Below are 16,504 nucleotides of genomic sequence, written 5' to 3'. Positions count from 1 at the left end.
GTAACAATTTTTTTTTTTTCGTACCCATTTTTTTCGTACCCAAATGTTTTTTGTTCCTAATTGTTTTCGTACCCAATTCTTTTTTCGTACCCATTTTTTTCGTACCGAAATGTTTTTCGTACCCAAATTTGTTCGTACCCATTTTTTTTTCGTACCAATCTTTTTCGTACCCAAATTTGTTCGTACCCAATTTTTTTTTCATACCCATTTTTTTCGTACCCAAATAAAAAAATCGTACCCATTTTTTTTAGTACCCAAATTTGTTTCGTACCCAAATTTTTATTTGTACACATTTTTTTCGTACCCAAATAGTTTTCGTACCCTATTTTTTTTTGTTTCCTTTATTTTTTTATTAATTTGTTTTCGTAACCAAATTAGTTTTTTTTCCTGCCCATATTATGTTCGTACCCATTATTTCTTCGTACACAAATTTCTTCGTACCCAAATTTTTTCGTACCCATATGTCGTACTCAAATTTTTTTCGTACACAAATTTGTTCGTACCTAATTTTTTATTCGTACCCATTTTTTTCGTACCCAAATAGTTTTTCGTACCTTTATTTTGTTCGTACCCTTTTTTTTTCGTACTCAAATTTGTTTTCGTACCCAAATTATTTTTTTTTCGTACCCACTGCCCACATTTTTTTTCGTACCCAAATTTTTGTCGAAATAATCGGCTTTCAATTTGATTTGATCTCCCCACTCATTCCATCCCGCGAAACCCTTAAGGTGTCGCAACTCTAGTACACGCAGTTTTCTTTCAGTCTGTGCCGATGTCTTAAGGTATAAGAATAAATCCTTGAAAAGGTCCGAAACCGGAAAAAAACATTTCACGTTCCTCGAAATATGGAATGAGTGATGTATTGGACGTCATCATTGATGACGTTCATTCGAACGAATGATAAAGGGGGCTAAGTTTCGTTAAGTTGAGGCATATAGCCGCGATTTGAGCGCCTTGAAAACTGGCCGAACACGTTTGCTGAAATTTGACATGTATATGGACAAGAATGCGATCTACCTGTTGGCATAGGCGTTATACCTGGCAAAAATCAAGTTTTCGAGTATTTTGTGTTTAAATACTTTTATGGGAAAGGGCACGCGCACAGATAAACATTGTGACGTCACTTCACAAACAGCGTTAGACATCCGCCATCTTGTAACGCGACAAAGAAACTCAGTGTTATTAATTCAATAAACACAGAAAATATGATTGTGTTTAATTATCATTAATACAAATGTCTATATTTTGTGCAGCGGATGTTTATTCAGACGGATACGACAGAATTACGTAAGTATCATTGTGTACTTTACAGTAGATTTTACTACGGAAGAAATTTATTATATCTTACTCAGTCACTGACAAAATGAGCTTGACACATAAACAACAACCGGATCGGATTTACATCCACATAATATTGTGCGAATCCGATGCAATTCAAATTACTAATGTTTGATAACGTTTGATGAATTCGTTATATCAATATGCATTAACTTTCAAGGGGAATAATTATAATTGAAATGTGCGATTCAATGACAGTGTTATATTGGGATAATTAGTCGTTTAGCCGTAACAGATAAGTATTTAGTTTGTTGTGTTTCATTTTCAACATAGTTTTACCGTTTTTTCCTAAAAGTAAAACAGTTCAGTCGTCATTATATCTTGAATTTTAAATATTGAAATACATGTCGGATATTTCATATTTTCGGACGTTGCTACGTAAGCTAGTTGTCAACATAATTATTAAGATACATATTTACCTTTTACCATACAGTTGTGCAGCTGATGTCTAATTAATGACGCGCTGTTTAATGTCAATAATGTTTTTCTGCCCGTGATGATAATAAGTATTTAAATCAACAAACCCCAGCAATGTCAATGGTCTGTCAACATTAGAAAAATATTAGCTAAAGAAACTTCAGCGTACAATTTATATGGTATTGACATACCTGTACTCTGAAGCCAACTCTGTATCGAAAGTCAACCAGAGTCGTAACATATTTATGTCACGCTATAAATCAAAGAATACTCATTTTCTTGGATACATTTCTACATATATTGGTGAATGAATATAAATTACTGCATCGAGGAATGTTTTAAGGTTTAAATGTTTCAAATGCATCTAACAATAGATGAAAATAACTCTCATCAGTCTGAAATTCACAATTTTGAAGCCATTGTCGCTTTGTCCAAGACTAGTTTTCATTTGGATACTGTCGGATCATCCTTGACATCTTTTGCTAATATTGTAAACATTGCCTTTGTTTTCTGAAATCTATTATTTGTGATTAACAACATACGTCTGGTGGATTATAAAACTGATTTCAGTGTGAATCGGGTAGTTTTAAATATTTACTTTGAGTTTGTATTTACACTACAATTTGTTAACAACACAAGCCAGAATATTCTAAAATACCGGGAAATGTCATTCTGAATTTGAAAACACTTGAGCACATGGTATACAAATATACAAATACAAATTTTATTTTAAGTCAGTTTGTACATAACAAGTATAACATTAACATCTACATTTTCACAACAATAACACGTATACTGAAAGCGCTTGGACAAAGCGGAAACTCTGGGTATTTCGGACGAGGGTATTTCCGGGACAGATTTACTCAATATGCAAAGGAAAAATATGATATGCCTAATCGACAATTTCAATTGGGTTTCGGAACGCATGGTTTTATTTTTCTATGCGTAATCGGCAATTTTACATTGGGTATTTACACAAATGCGCACCTAATCTGTAGCTCTGTTACAGTAATCTGTGAAACAACGTCATTAATAAAACAAAAAATATGTTTGACCACAACGGTGGCTAATAATGTTTAGGAAAAATTACCAACAATATAGATTTATCTATAACATAACATGTTAGAATTTTATCATGCATTTATAATCACTCATAATGAGATTTCAATATACAGTTACATGCATAGACAGCTTTTTTAAGCCAGTGCCTTTTGAATTCAGAAAATAAGCAAGATAAACCATAAAATTGGGAAAAATAGATAGTAAACCATAAAATGGAGAAAAATGAGGCATTATTAATATGATTATAAATAACAGAATCACAATAATATTGTTTTTAAGTGCATGATTTAGTGCATTTTTAAATTTATATTATAAAATGCTGCTTGAATTTCTTTTTACCTTTCATATGTAAAAAAATAAATATCATCTGCTAGTGCAAAATATGACTGGTCATTTCGTAGCAAAAGAGAAGAAAATAAGTGCATTAAATAAATGAATTAATATTTTTGTATCTGGAATAGTTGTATTTTAAATTGATCCTCCACCCTATTATGGCCGAATAAGGGCTAAATTGCTTTCCAACTTGAAATGAAAAGGCATATTGGTTGATCGTGTAGCGTTATGTGCAAAATTTGAGGGCCAATTGATAAAGCTTGTTGATGCCAAAACAGGTAATAATAATAATTTATTATCAGGTACATGTACACAAGCAAATAAGTATATTTAACCCTTTCAGTGCGGGAACCGAATTTTAAAGGCCTTTGAAAACAGTTTGGATTCAGATGAGACGCCACACAACGTGGCGTCTCATCAGGATCCAAACTGTTTGCTATTCTGATAGTATTCTTTGATAAAAAATCGAAGAAAATGCTAATTTTAGAAATTCAGCAGACGACATTTTAGCAGACGACAAATTTCCCAGCATGCAAAGGGTTAAGATGCTTAAGGTGTGGAAGACTCATAATCAGGTTTGGTGTCCCTCAAACCCTAAGCGTCTTGTTATTTCTTATGCAGTTTGTATAGATAGTGCCACATCCTGACACGTAAAGCTTGTGCTTTGTTGGCAGCGTTAGTTGGCTGTTAACAGGTTCATTGTGGTTATCTCCACCATCAGTCTGTCCGTCTGTCCTAGCCACTATCTCTTACACCATAAGCACTAGAACCATGAAACTTAAACACATGGTAGCTATGAGCATTATGTGCGACCCTGCACTATTTGGAATTTTGATCTGACCCCTGACCTCGCAAACCAAATAATGTTTCTTTAAAAAAATCTATGGCGGTAAAAAGTTAATGTGCAACGTCGCGGAAAATATTATACTTGACGACGTCATACAATGATGCGACTTTTAACAATTTAAGATTTAAAATTAAATCACATTAATGATTTAACAATGAGTTTTGATTATATAAATGCCATTGAACAGAAAATTGACATAAATGTGACCATATATTAATATTTGTACAAAATAGCCGACAACAACCGATTAAGTGTTAAAATTCCCGGGTACATTTTAGTATATTTACCGTACCCAGGGTACGAGCCTTACTAACTGTATTATTATTATATCTCACCGACTACAAGGTACCTTTACCTTGTTGTGTTTATCAACCTGGAATTTATGTAAAATCCGGCTTTCTTTACTTTTATTTTTCATTCATTTGATTAAGCAATTGTTGACGTATCTCGTGGAACATTATTTGAATCTTGGGATTTTAATGGCGACAAGCTGTAAGTGTCAATTTATTTTAAAAACAAATCTAAGATTTTAAGTTTTGTGTGTTTGTCATGCATAATTCAGTGTTTTCCAAAAAAAATTGAGTAGCCAGTTATATGGCCAGCAACAATGCAGTAAAACTAAAGCATTTGTGACATTTTACTTGATATACTTGGGGAAAGTAGTTGGCGTCTAGAGTAAATGTAACCGGCGAAATGGCCCGCTGCCGGTCTTACAGAGAACACTGATAATGGTAAACTAAATAAAAAAAACTCGCTGCAACTGGATTACGGGTTTGTAAAATTGTTTTTTGGGTCATAATATGGTTAGCATTCAATACAAATGTTATTATAAAGTATTGTGGTTTAAAATTCATTTTGAGAATAGGATGGAAGAACAGAAAATGAAAGGGTATACAGGGATGAAAATTAGTGGTTTCCCGTGAGCCCAGGACAAGTAGTTTTGGCCTGGGCAACTCAATTTCCAAAGTTGATAGTCCGGCCGGGCAACTTGTTTTTTTTTTAAAGCTTAAAACAATTCAGTGCAATAAAAATTGAATAACAATTGACCACCATGGATCAATACTAGTTAAATAACATTCATTATTTAGGAATAGGAAATAATTAAATTCAGGCTCATAATAAAACATCAAACATTGAGTATTGCAATGTCAGCAAATTTATTTAATTATCTATTATTTTATTAAAAGAAAGTATAATATACACATGTACATATTTCTGGGCTCGTTATTCTTTATCTGGGCAACCAAAATACTAAAGATGGTTGCCAGTGCAGGCAACCAATAGTAATAAGTTAGTTTTAATCAATGAAATATCATTGTAACTTTATTGTTATAAGCATTGCATTAAAGTTGTGATTGAGGTAAGCTTGTTGTTAATAATATAGTATATTTACTTTTTAGCTCGACTATTATATATGAAATATATAAAGTGGAGCTATCCTACTCACCCCGGCATTGGCGTTAGCGTGCAAATGTTATAGTTTGCGTACCACCCCAAATATTTCCTATGTCCCTTGACATATTGCTTCCATATTTTGCATATTTCTTAACCAACATGACCCCAACCTAAATACAAGAGCAGACAACTGTATCACTTGCATTTTATAAGAATTATGACACTTTTTCCATGTAGAATATGCATATTATTGATAACTCTACAATGTTCGAAATTCGCACTAGCCCGGAGCTAGTTGATCTTGTTTCGGGCTACTGAATTTCAATGGGTACTAGCCCGATTGGGCTATTGATTTTTCGAACTTTTGAAATTAAAAATGCTCAAAAATATTATTTTCATCCATCGTTTGAACCATACCTTAGAGGGTTTATTTAGCTTCGTATCGCGTTTCCTCACCCTTCCGATTATGTTGACATGACGAGAGTTTGAATGACAATTTTTTTTTGATACCGTGCAAATAAAATGCGGATCTACCCAGGTTGTTCAATTTGCTGTACTTTCAGAAAACCATACAAGTCTACAAATGTTTTAAATGTCCGCCATCTTGGATTTGTAATGATCTATTGACGAATTAACGCATTGCAATATCATATTTTAATAGAATATGTCAACCAAATTATATATTGATAGCGTAGTTGCTTGGTTACTTTTTACTGGTTTTCAGTTTTGGCAGTCAAACGTTATGCATATTTTATTTCACGTGCAAGGACTTACATTGATTGTTTTTGGACAGTTGTTTCAGGATACGGTATTATCTGTCGATTTTAATTTATTTTCGACATTCTTGATAAAAAAATATCTAGAATGATGAATACACATGCGATGTTACGGATGGTCTGGTTGATAATTTTTCACATTGTACTCACCAGAATTGGACCTAGAAAGACTATAAAAAAAAACAGTAAGCTAGGGGGAGGAGACACTGCCCTCTATTCGCTTTATCATACGGCCTAAGACTTTCGGCTAAATGTTTCGGATTTCAAATTTGGGACAATTGACATCTAAAATTATTTACAGACTGGATATAAACCTTTGCATCTTGACTGCATGTAAGGTATTGATTGACGAATATCGTCATACATAAATATTATAATCGTATTGTGTCATTGAAAATGAAATATTATAATAACATTTCCAGTTAATTGGGATCAACTGTTAGTTGCAATCCTCATCAATTACACCCTACCTGCAATAAAAACTACCCAGAACCGCAAAAATATAAACTTATTTTAAAAACTTGTGATAAACAGTTCGGGTTAGTAAACTTTGGTTCGGGCTAGTGAAAAATTCCATCTGGTAGCCCGAACGGGCTAGTGGTTTCAAATGTGAAATTCGCACACTGACTCTTTGTTAAAGTGTGCGTACCACCCCAAATATTTCCTATATCCCTTGATATATTGCTTTCATATCTTGAATAATGTTAACGTGCATATTTTGTATTAACGTCTTGTTATTGTAGTGTACATATTTTTCGGATTTCGGACAGCCCATTCATTGAGTATTATTGTTGTGGTTTTGTGAGTACTCTTCATGTAAAATACTGCTGTTTAGATGTTCATTTTTAGTCGTATATATATCAGGATTCAATACCTATACCTTAGTGAAAATGGCATCGGAAGAACATTTGTTCATTGTACTAGATAAAAGTAAACATTATATCTATCCATCTTATTGTTTATTGCAGTTTCAGTAATATTCTGTCTAAAAATGATTTCAACATGATATAATTATAAATCATTGCTAGGAAATGTGTATATATGAAGCAAAAATTAAAAATAGATGGTTCATTTTTTCCCATTTACATGTATGTATATTTATCTATGTATACATCTTTTGTTGTAAACAGTTATGCGACATGTTGGAAACGCCCAGGACAAATATATCGACGTAATGATTTTTTCACTCATGTGGGTGTATGTTGGCTCCACTTCACACGATACAGTCATTGTAGTTTAATTGAAAAATGCATCTTACAATGTGAGATGAGTTCTGGGTTCAAGCCCCAGCAGTGGCCTATCAAGTGTGAAATACGGAGCCATTATGATTAAATATACACAGTTATCTTTTTAAACAATACAATTAAATATAAGGAATAATGTTAAAGGGGAATTGCTGCTTAGCTATTTTTGACATTGAATAACAGGGTTTATATACACCCCAAGGATAAATGCTTCTAAATTTGTAAAAAAAACAAAAAACAAGTCGAAGTGTGCAGAATATTAAACATTTGCAACTTTCTGATGTCTAAAAGTCATCAAATGCCACTTGAAGTTTACTTTTTTTTGTACAAAATAACCCATTTTGTGCTGTCCATTATCGGTTAATGTTTTACGCTGTCAGGTCCAGAAGCGCTCATTCTGTAGCATGTTTGGACCATAATGTATAATGTGACCAAGTTTCAGCAGATTCAGCCCAGTGGTTCTGATTTTATACGCTGTGCCTAGCTTTTATTGAGTATAAGTACTATTACTCACTGATTTATGCATATGAGCTTGGCTGTTTTCGAACAAAACCTGAGGTTTTGTCATAGCAAGCTCATTGTGTCATGAAGTGTCTTTTCGCCATCCGGCGTCCGCCATGCTAAAACCTTAACATGAACCCATTGTACCCACATATTTTTTCGTACCCATTTTTTTCGTACCCAAATATTTTTCGTAATCAAATGTTTTTCGTACCCAAATTTTTTTTGTACCCATTTTTTTCCTACCAAATTTTTTTTTCGTACCCATTTTTTTCGTACCCAAATTTTTTCGTACCCAATTTTTTTTTTCGTACCCATTTATTTCGTACCCAAATTTTTTTCGTACCCAATTTTTTTCGTACCCACATGTTTTCGTACCCAAATTTTTTTTCATACCCTTTTTTTTGTACCCAAACTTTTTCGTACCCACTCTTTTTCGTACCCACTCTTTTTTTTTAACCCAAAATTTTTCGTACCCAATTTTTTTCGTACCCAAATTTTTTTCGTTCCCATTTTTTTACTACCCAAATTTTTCGTACCCAAATTTTTTCATACCCAATTATTTTTTGGTTCCCATTTTTTTCGTACCCAATTTTTTTTCGTATCCAAACGTTTTCGTACCCACATTTGTATATTCTTACCCATTTATTTTTTTCGTACCCAAATGTTTTTCGTACCCAATTTTTTGATCGAAATAATCGGTTTTCAATTTGATTTGATCTCCCCACTCATTCCATCCCGCGAAACCCTTAAGGTGTCGCAACTCTGGTATGGAATGAGTGATGTATTGGACGTCATCATTGATGACGTTCATTCGAACGAATGATAAAGGGGGCTAAGTTCCGTTAAGCTGAGGCAAATCACTGCGATTTGGGTCTCTTGAAAACTGGCCGAACACGTTTGCTGAAATTTGACATGTATATGGACAAGAATGCGATCTACCTGTTGGCGTAGGCGTTATACCTGGGAAAAATCAAGTTTTCGAGTATTTTGTGTTGAAATATTTTTATGGGAAACGGCACGCGCGCATGACGTCATGAAAAGCGCGTAGGCTAGCTTCCATCTTGTTAATAAACAAAGAAACAAAGTTACGCGTTATTAATTCAATAAAAGTTAGGCGTTTAATCGATAAACAAAGACGTAATAATTGTGTTTGAATATCAATCGGAAGTACACAAGTGTGTTTTTTTAATAAACATCACATAAATCAATGTGTTATTCAACGTATTGTGAATTTGTGTGCTACGAGTTGAAGAAAGGTTTACGCGGCTAGGCTTTCCGAGATAAATGTAAGTACACACTGGTATTAGAATGGTATTCTATTTATCCGATAATATCTATTACATTATTAGGGTTTAATATTTTATTATTAAATCAATAAATAAACGTGAGCAGCAAATCAATTAATTTCGTTTGCAGTAGAAACCGAAAGACGGAAAGTAAACAAACCAACCATCAAAATGGCTGACGACATAGCAACGTAGGAATGAACGCTCACAAAATATTTACAAAATAAGATCATCATAAATGATGTAAAGTGAACGCTAGTTAGCTATTTTGTAGATAAGTATACGATCCAACGAAAAAACAATAAAATTTGACATAAAAAAACACCAGTGGATATGGAAATCATCGGCGTTTGAAATAGCAGACGGCGTCGACCAATGGCTGCCAATACAGGTTCGAAAAGAACGCTCGAAAGTATTAACAAAATAACATAGATGATGTAAAGTGAACGCTAATTCGCTGTTTTGTAGATAAGTATACGATCTATTGAAAAACCATAACATTTGACACAAAAACACCCGTGGATATGGAAATTTTCAGCGTAACGAAATAGCAGACATCACACGGCGTCTCATCTGGGTCTACGCTGTTTGCCAAGGCCGATAATATAATGAATGGAAATGCACAAACTCAGTAACTGGCAAGCATATATGCATTAGTAGGTTGTTTCGTGATTATTCAGAAACGACTACATAATTCTTTTGGTTCTGCCAGTGCAACTTAACAGAAATAAGTATAAAAAGTTTCTACACCTGACAACAATGTGCCAACTTAATACAAGGTAAGTTGTTTACATTATTTAAAATATTGCAAGCTTACAGTACTCAACAATAAACAGCTGGTACAATGTAATGTCATCGTTTTAATTTTAATAAGCCCGTGGTTAATTACCCTTTTTAATGTTATGGATCAATGCATCTCTAACACCTTCAATTGACTTGTTCATGAAAAATATACACCCTCAGTGCATGCTATCCCATACACCATCAATCACTTACTAAGGCTCGATTGGTCATTCTCGGCTCGGGTACTACTTACCGGTACATGTACCCCGGGTACTCTTAACTTTACTTACATGTTCCCCGGGTACGGTAAATAAACTTAAACATAACCGCAAATATTATATTGTATCCGAGTTGTATATCCGCCAAAAATCCAATGTCGTTAAACATGCTACCGATAACGTAAAACAATATTGTTTACCTTAAACAACCTTCTCTTTTAAAAAATCTGCATCAACATGCTTTTTAGTTTGAGTGTTGAGAGGACGCCGTAGGAATAAGCAAGTAATCAAGAATACGTCTCTGTTTCTGCTTTTATTTCCTTCATGTATAATGACGATAAGGATTGACGACTAACATTGACGACAATGATCACAAGCATTTACGACTAACACTGACAACAAGCATTGGCGACTAGATGTAACATTGACGATTCTCTACAATAAATGAAATTAACAATAAAAAATGAATAATAAGATTATAGTACAACAGATATGCTTTTCAAAGTATAATATAATAGCATACACTCATTAGAATAAGAGGTTTCATAAATAACAATTTGAAACATTTTCAATCAATATCGAAATATCTTATACAATATTTATTACACAGCATGAATTAATTGTTAAAACATAATATAAATACCGAATATGGTGTTCCCCATTTAACGGACCTTGCAAACCAAATAATGTTTCTTTTAAAAAATCTATGACGGTAAAAAGTGAACCTGCGATGTCGTGGAAAATATTATACTTGACGACGTCATACAATGACGCGACTTTAAACAATTTAAGATTTAAAATTAAATCACATTATTGATTTTAACAATGAGTTTTGATAATATAAATGCCATTGAACAGAAAATTGACATAAATGTAAACATAATTAATTTTTACAAAATAGCCGACAACAACCGATTTAGTGTTGAAATTCCCGGGTATGATTTAGTATATTTACCGTACCAAGGGTTTGGGCCTTACTAACTGTATTATTATTATATCTCACCGACTACCTTTACCTTGTTGTGTTTATCAACCTGAAACTTATGTTAAATCCGGCTTTCTTTACTTTTATTTTTCATTCATTTGATTACACAATTGTTGACGTATCTCGTGGAAAATTATTTGAATCTTTGGATTTTACTGACGACAAGCTGGAAGTGTCAATTTATTTTAAAAACGAATCTAAGGTTTATTTACATGTAAGTATTGTGTGTTTGTCATGCATAATTCAGTGTTTTCCAGAAAAATTTGAGTAGCCAGTTATATGGCCGGCAACTATGCAGTAAAACGAAAGCATTTGTGACATTTACTTGATATATTTGGGAAAAGTAGCCGGCATCAAGAGTAAATGTAACCGGCAAAATCGCTGGTTGCCGGTATTTAAGTTAAGAGAACACTGATAATAGTAAACTAAATCTTTACGACAGGATTACAGCTTTGTAAAATTGTTATTTGGGTGATAATGGTTAGCAATTCATACAAATGTTATTAAAAATATTGTGCTTTAAAATTAATTTTGAGAATGGGATGGAAGAACAGAAAATGAAGAGTATACAGGGATGGAAATAAGTGGTTTCCCGTGAGCCCAGGGCAAGTAGATTTTGGCCTGGGCAACTCATTTTCAAAAGTTGGTAAACTTCTTTTTTTTTAAAGCATAAAACAATACAGTGCAATAAAAATTGAAAAACAATTGATCACCATGGATCAATACTAGTTAAATAACATTCATTATTTAGGAATCGGACATGATTCAATTCAGGCTCATAATAATACATCATGCATTGAACATGTGTATTGTCAGCAAATGTATATAATTATCTATTATAATAATATTCACATGTTGATATATGTTGTATTTCTGGGCTGGTTATTCTTTATCTGGGCAACCAAAATACTAAAGATGGTTGCCCACAATATAAAAAAAAATTAGTTTCAATCCCTGGCATATCATTGTAACTTTATTGTTTAACTGCATTGCATTAAAGTTGTGATTGAGGTTAGCTTGTTGTTTATAGTATATTTACTTTTTAGCTCGACTATTATATATGAAACATATATAGTGGAGCTATCCTACTCACCCCGGCGTTGGCGCGCGCATTGGAATGTTTGCGTACCACCTCAAATATATTTCCTATGTCCATTGACATATTGCTTTTATATTTTGGATACTTCTTTACCAACATAACCCCAATCTATAAACATGAGCAGACAACTGTATCAAGCATTTTAACAGAATTAGGCCCTTTTTCACTTAGAATATGCATATTATAGATAAATCTATGTTAAAGTTTGCATACCACCTCAAATATTTTCTATGTCCCTTGACATATTGCTTTCATACATGTATTTTGCTTCTTAACCAACATGACCCCAATGTATAAACACAAGCAGATAACTGTATCAAGCATTTTGTAACAATTATGGCCTTTTTTTCATTAAGAAAAAGCATATAATTGATAAATCTATTTTAAAGTTTGCGTACCACCTTTAAATTGCCACAACTTCTTTATTATGCTCCCCCCCAAATTTTTTAAGGGGGGAGCATATAGTCGCCGCTTCGTCTGTCCGTCCGTGCACAATTTTTGTCCGGGCTGTTTCTCAGCAACTAATGACTGGAATTCAATTAAACATAATGGGAAGCTTCACTACCAAGAGGAGACATGCATATTATCAGCCGGTTCTGGTCGGATGATTTTTCACAGAGTTACAATGTATGGCCCTTTGAAATTTTCCATTAACTGTACATAAAGTGCAATTCTTGTCCGGGCTATTTCTCAGCAACCAATGACTGGCATTCAATAAAATTTATGGGAAACTTCACTACCAAGAGGACATGTGCATATTATCAGCCGGTTCTCGTCGGATGATTTTTCACAGGGTTATGGCCCTTTGAAATTTTACATTGAACATATAGTGCAATTCTTGTCAGAGCTATTTCTCAGCAACTTATTATGGGAATTCACTGAAACAGCATGAGAAGCTTCACTACCAACAGGAGATGTGCATATTATCAGCCGGTTATGTTCGGTTGATTTTTCACAGAGTAATGGCCCTTTTACATTTTCTATAAACTGTACATATTTATGTAGTGCAATTCTTGTCCGGGCTATTTCTCCCCAACTACTGACTGGAATACAATAAAGCTTTATGGGAAGCTTAACTACCTCTAGGAGATGCGCATGTTATAAGTGGGTTCGGGTTACATGATTTATTTAGAGAGTTATGGCCCTTTGAAATTTTTAAGTTACTTAACCATCCATTGTATTATTTTGTCCAGAGTTATGCCCCTCAAGACGTTTCCTTTTATCTGAATATATAGTGCAATATTGTGACCAAAAAACCTTTGGGGAGCATCACCCGTCTCCGATTGTTTCTTGTTTATCATCAAATTTGATTCATGCTTTGACAAAACAACACTAACCTGACATACTACAATGGACACCACCCAAACATGAAATAAAATCTTATTAGTTTGTTTTATGTCTTTACAAATGTTAAATGTTTTCGTACCAAAATAGTTTTCGTACCTTCATTTTTTTCGTTCCCTATATTTTTTCGTACTCTAACTTGTTTTTGTAACCAAATTTTTTTTCGTACCTAAATTTTTTTCGTAACCAATTTTTTTCGTACCCATTTTTTTCTTACCGAAATGTTTTTCGTACCCAAATTTGTTCGTACCCAATTTTTTTTTTCGAACCCATTTTTTTCGTATCAAAATGTTTTTCGTACCCAAATTTGTTCGTACCCAAATTTTTTTTCGTACCTAAATTGTTTCGTACCCAAATTTTTGTCGAAATAATCGGCTTTCAATTTGAATTGATCTCCCCACTCATTCCATCCCGCGAAACCCTTAAGGTGTCGCAACTCTAGTATAACCGTGTAGTCGAATTTCAAACAAGCACACAGGCTTATTAAATAAAGAAATTCTGATGTATTTTACATTGCCATAAGCAGAATAAAAACCTGTCTTGTATGCACTAGTTGAAATACTTTAGAAAAAATGTTTGATTTTTTTACATTTGGAATGCGGTGCATTATTTGGTGGCAATGATTGTATAAACGAGACGCTAAATCAATAGTTCGACTGTGGTTGGAGCTACCTTAATGGCAGTTCTTCTGGTCGCTTTCGCGACCCGCCTCAGTTGTAGTGATAGTCTATAGCTGAGGTTTTAACATTTACTCTAGTCTAGTCTGGTTTAAACTATATTCCGCCATTTGGACATTACATTCTGTTTATCTTTTTGTATTGTTCCTTTCATATATATTTTGTTTTGTTCAAAATGTGTAACATATTAAAAGATATTATACACATGTAACTGACAAAGTTGGCTTTTGTAGTTATTATTCAGACGTTCTTGCCTTTCTTAATTAATATGCGTTAAACAAGTTGATGTCGTCAAAAGATCAGGGATCTTTTTGATAAGTAGGCTACTGTAACCGAACGTTCATAATATAAACAAATGTCAAACACTGGTTACACTTTGCACTGTGTGGGGACAGTGGTCTAGTGGTAGGATGCTGGTCTAGGGATCGGAAGGTCCCTGGGTCGACTCCCGCTCGGGGCACTGGATTTTCTGAGCAAAAAAAATTAATCCCACGCTTGCTCCTCTCCACCCATTTGTATAAATGGGTACCTGTGAGGGAAATAAGTCAATGTGCCGTGGCTGCCTACGGCGCCGTATGTTAACGGACGACTTTAATCCCAGTGATCAAGGGGTTAATGTCGAAGTCGGCTGAAGATGCATACGTTATCGAAGCAGACTATACACCGCACATTTAACAGTTAACCTTCACATTGTGTTATCCGAATAACTCGAACTGGATGAATGCATCGAATCTTGGTTAAAGAATGGTGTACCGATCTGCTATCTAAAATAAATTACGGTTTAAGCGTAATTTCGATGCTTCTGATATGATAGAAATAAAATAATTTTAGCTCAATGCATTGCAACATAAAGGGTTTCCATTCAACTATTATAAGCACCAAAAACCAGTTGAATGCTCGTCCAATGTATTCATTATGTTTGTTACATACATTTGTACAAGGGACCTAATTTTTGCTTAATAAGATACATAATTCCTTGGTCTATATTTTAAGGTTTTTCTTATTACGACTTATTAATCAATAATATCTATAACAACCCTGTGCTTGTTTAAATATTAAAATTATATTCAAGTTTTTTAAGTTCAAATCAAATTTGATATAATTCACAAATATCTCAGTAAGCCATAGTCTCGAATTATTTGATAAGCTTATTGAACCAATTTTAAGTTATGGCTGTGAAGTTTGGGGATTAAACAATAGCATCAAAATTGAACGAATACACCTACGTTATTGTAAACAGTTGCTAGGTGTCCGATCTCAAACACAAAATAATTTTCATTTACGGGGAACTTGGACGTAAACCCCTCATAAATAAACGGATCGTTTATGTTTTAAAATATTGGTTAAAAATATTACAATCTGATTATGTTAAAAATATAAAAAATGTTTATAATATGTTATTACATGATCTTGAACTTCATCCCGAAAACAATTCTTGGGTAAAATATTTAAAACATATATTAAATACTCTAGGTTTCGGTGAGGCATGGTATTTTCAGGGAGTAGGGGACGTTAATTGTTTTATATCTATTGTAAAACAACGCATATCTGATATTTACGTTCAAGATTGGATAACCGAGTTACAACAAACTGCAAGGGGTAAAAACTATTACATTTACGGAAATTTTAGATTTCAGCCTTATCTCAATGTTGTAAATATTTCAAAATTAAGATTCGAGTTAACGCGATTAAGAATATCTGCTCAGAGACTTGGAGTCGAAGCAGGGCGATAACACAAGCCTGAAAAGACACCGTATGATAACAGAACATGTAAGCACTGTAACGTTCTCGAAGACGAGTTCCATTTTATACTCGAATGTCCAGTTTTTAATAGTCTTAGAAAACAATTTATACATAGATATTATTTGAATCATAAAAATATGTTAAAATTTATCTAACGCTTACAAACTGACAACGCAAAAACAATTAAAAATCTTGCAACATTTATATTTAAAGCAGCTAAATTGCGAACATAATTGTATTATCAATAGTTACTCTCCATGTACTACTGTCTATTTGTAGTCATAGCAATAAACGCTTTATGTATACACTTTCTTAGAACATTCAATTATATTTAAATAAGATACGATTCTACAATATGCATATTATATACTTACCTTAAATAAGTTCGTAACGTTGAAAACTGTTATAAATATATATACCTGTTTGAAATAAGCTGTTTATTTTCAATCAGCA

At 33.4% G+C, this 16,504-nt stretch overlaps 1 protein-coding gene and 1 long non-coding RNA gene across 5 annotated transcripts in view; one reads left to right on the top strand and one right to left on the bottom strand.

The window, feature by feature from the left end:
- The window catches only part of LOC127847680 (uncharacterized), a 391,129-nt gene that overhangs the window by 180,783 nt on the left and 193,842 nt on the right, over positions 1-16,504 (bottom strand). The window lies entirely within an intron of this gene.
- Positions 8,584-10,931, top strand: LOC127847688 (uncharacterized). The gene is made up of 2 exons (XR_008034119.1): positions 8,584-9,202; positions 9,333-10,931. It is a non-coding gene; the product is annotated as an uncharacterized LOC127847688 (long non-coding RNA).

The sequence above is a fragment of the Dreissena polymorpha genome, chromosome 10 (genome assembly GCF_020536995.1).
Source record: "Dreissena polymorpha isolate Duluth1 chromosome 10, UMN_Dpol_1.0, whole genome shotgun sequence".
Lineage (NCBI taxonomy): Eukaryota > Metazoa > Mollusca > Bivalvia > Myida > Dreissenidae > Dreissena > Dreissena polymorpha.
The sequence above is the reverse complement of the archived record's forward strand: the minus strand, read 5'-3'. Positions and strand labels throughout refer to the sequence as shown.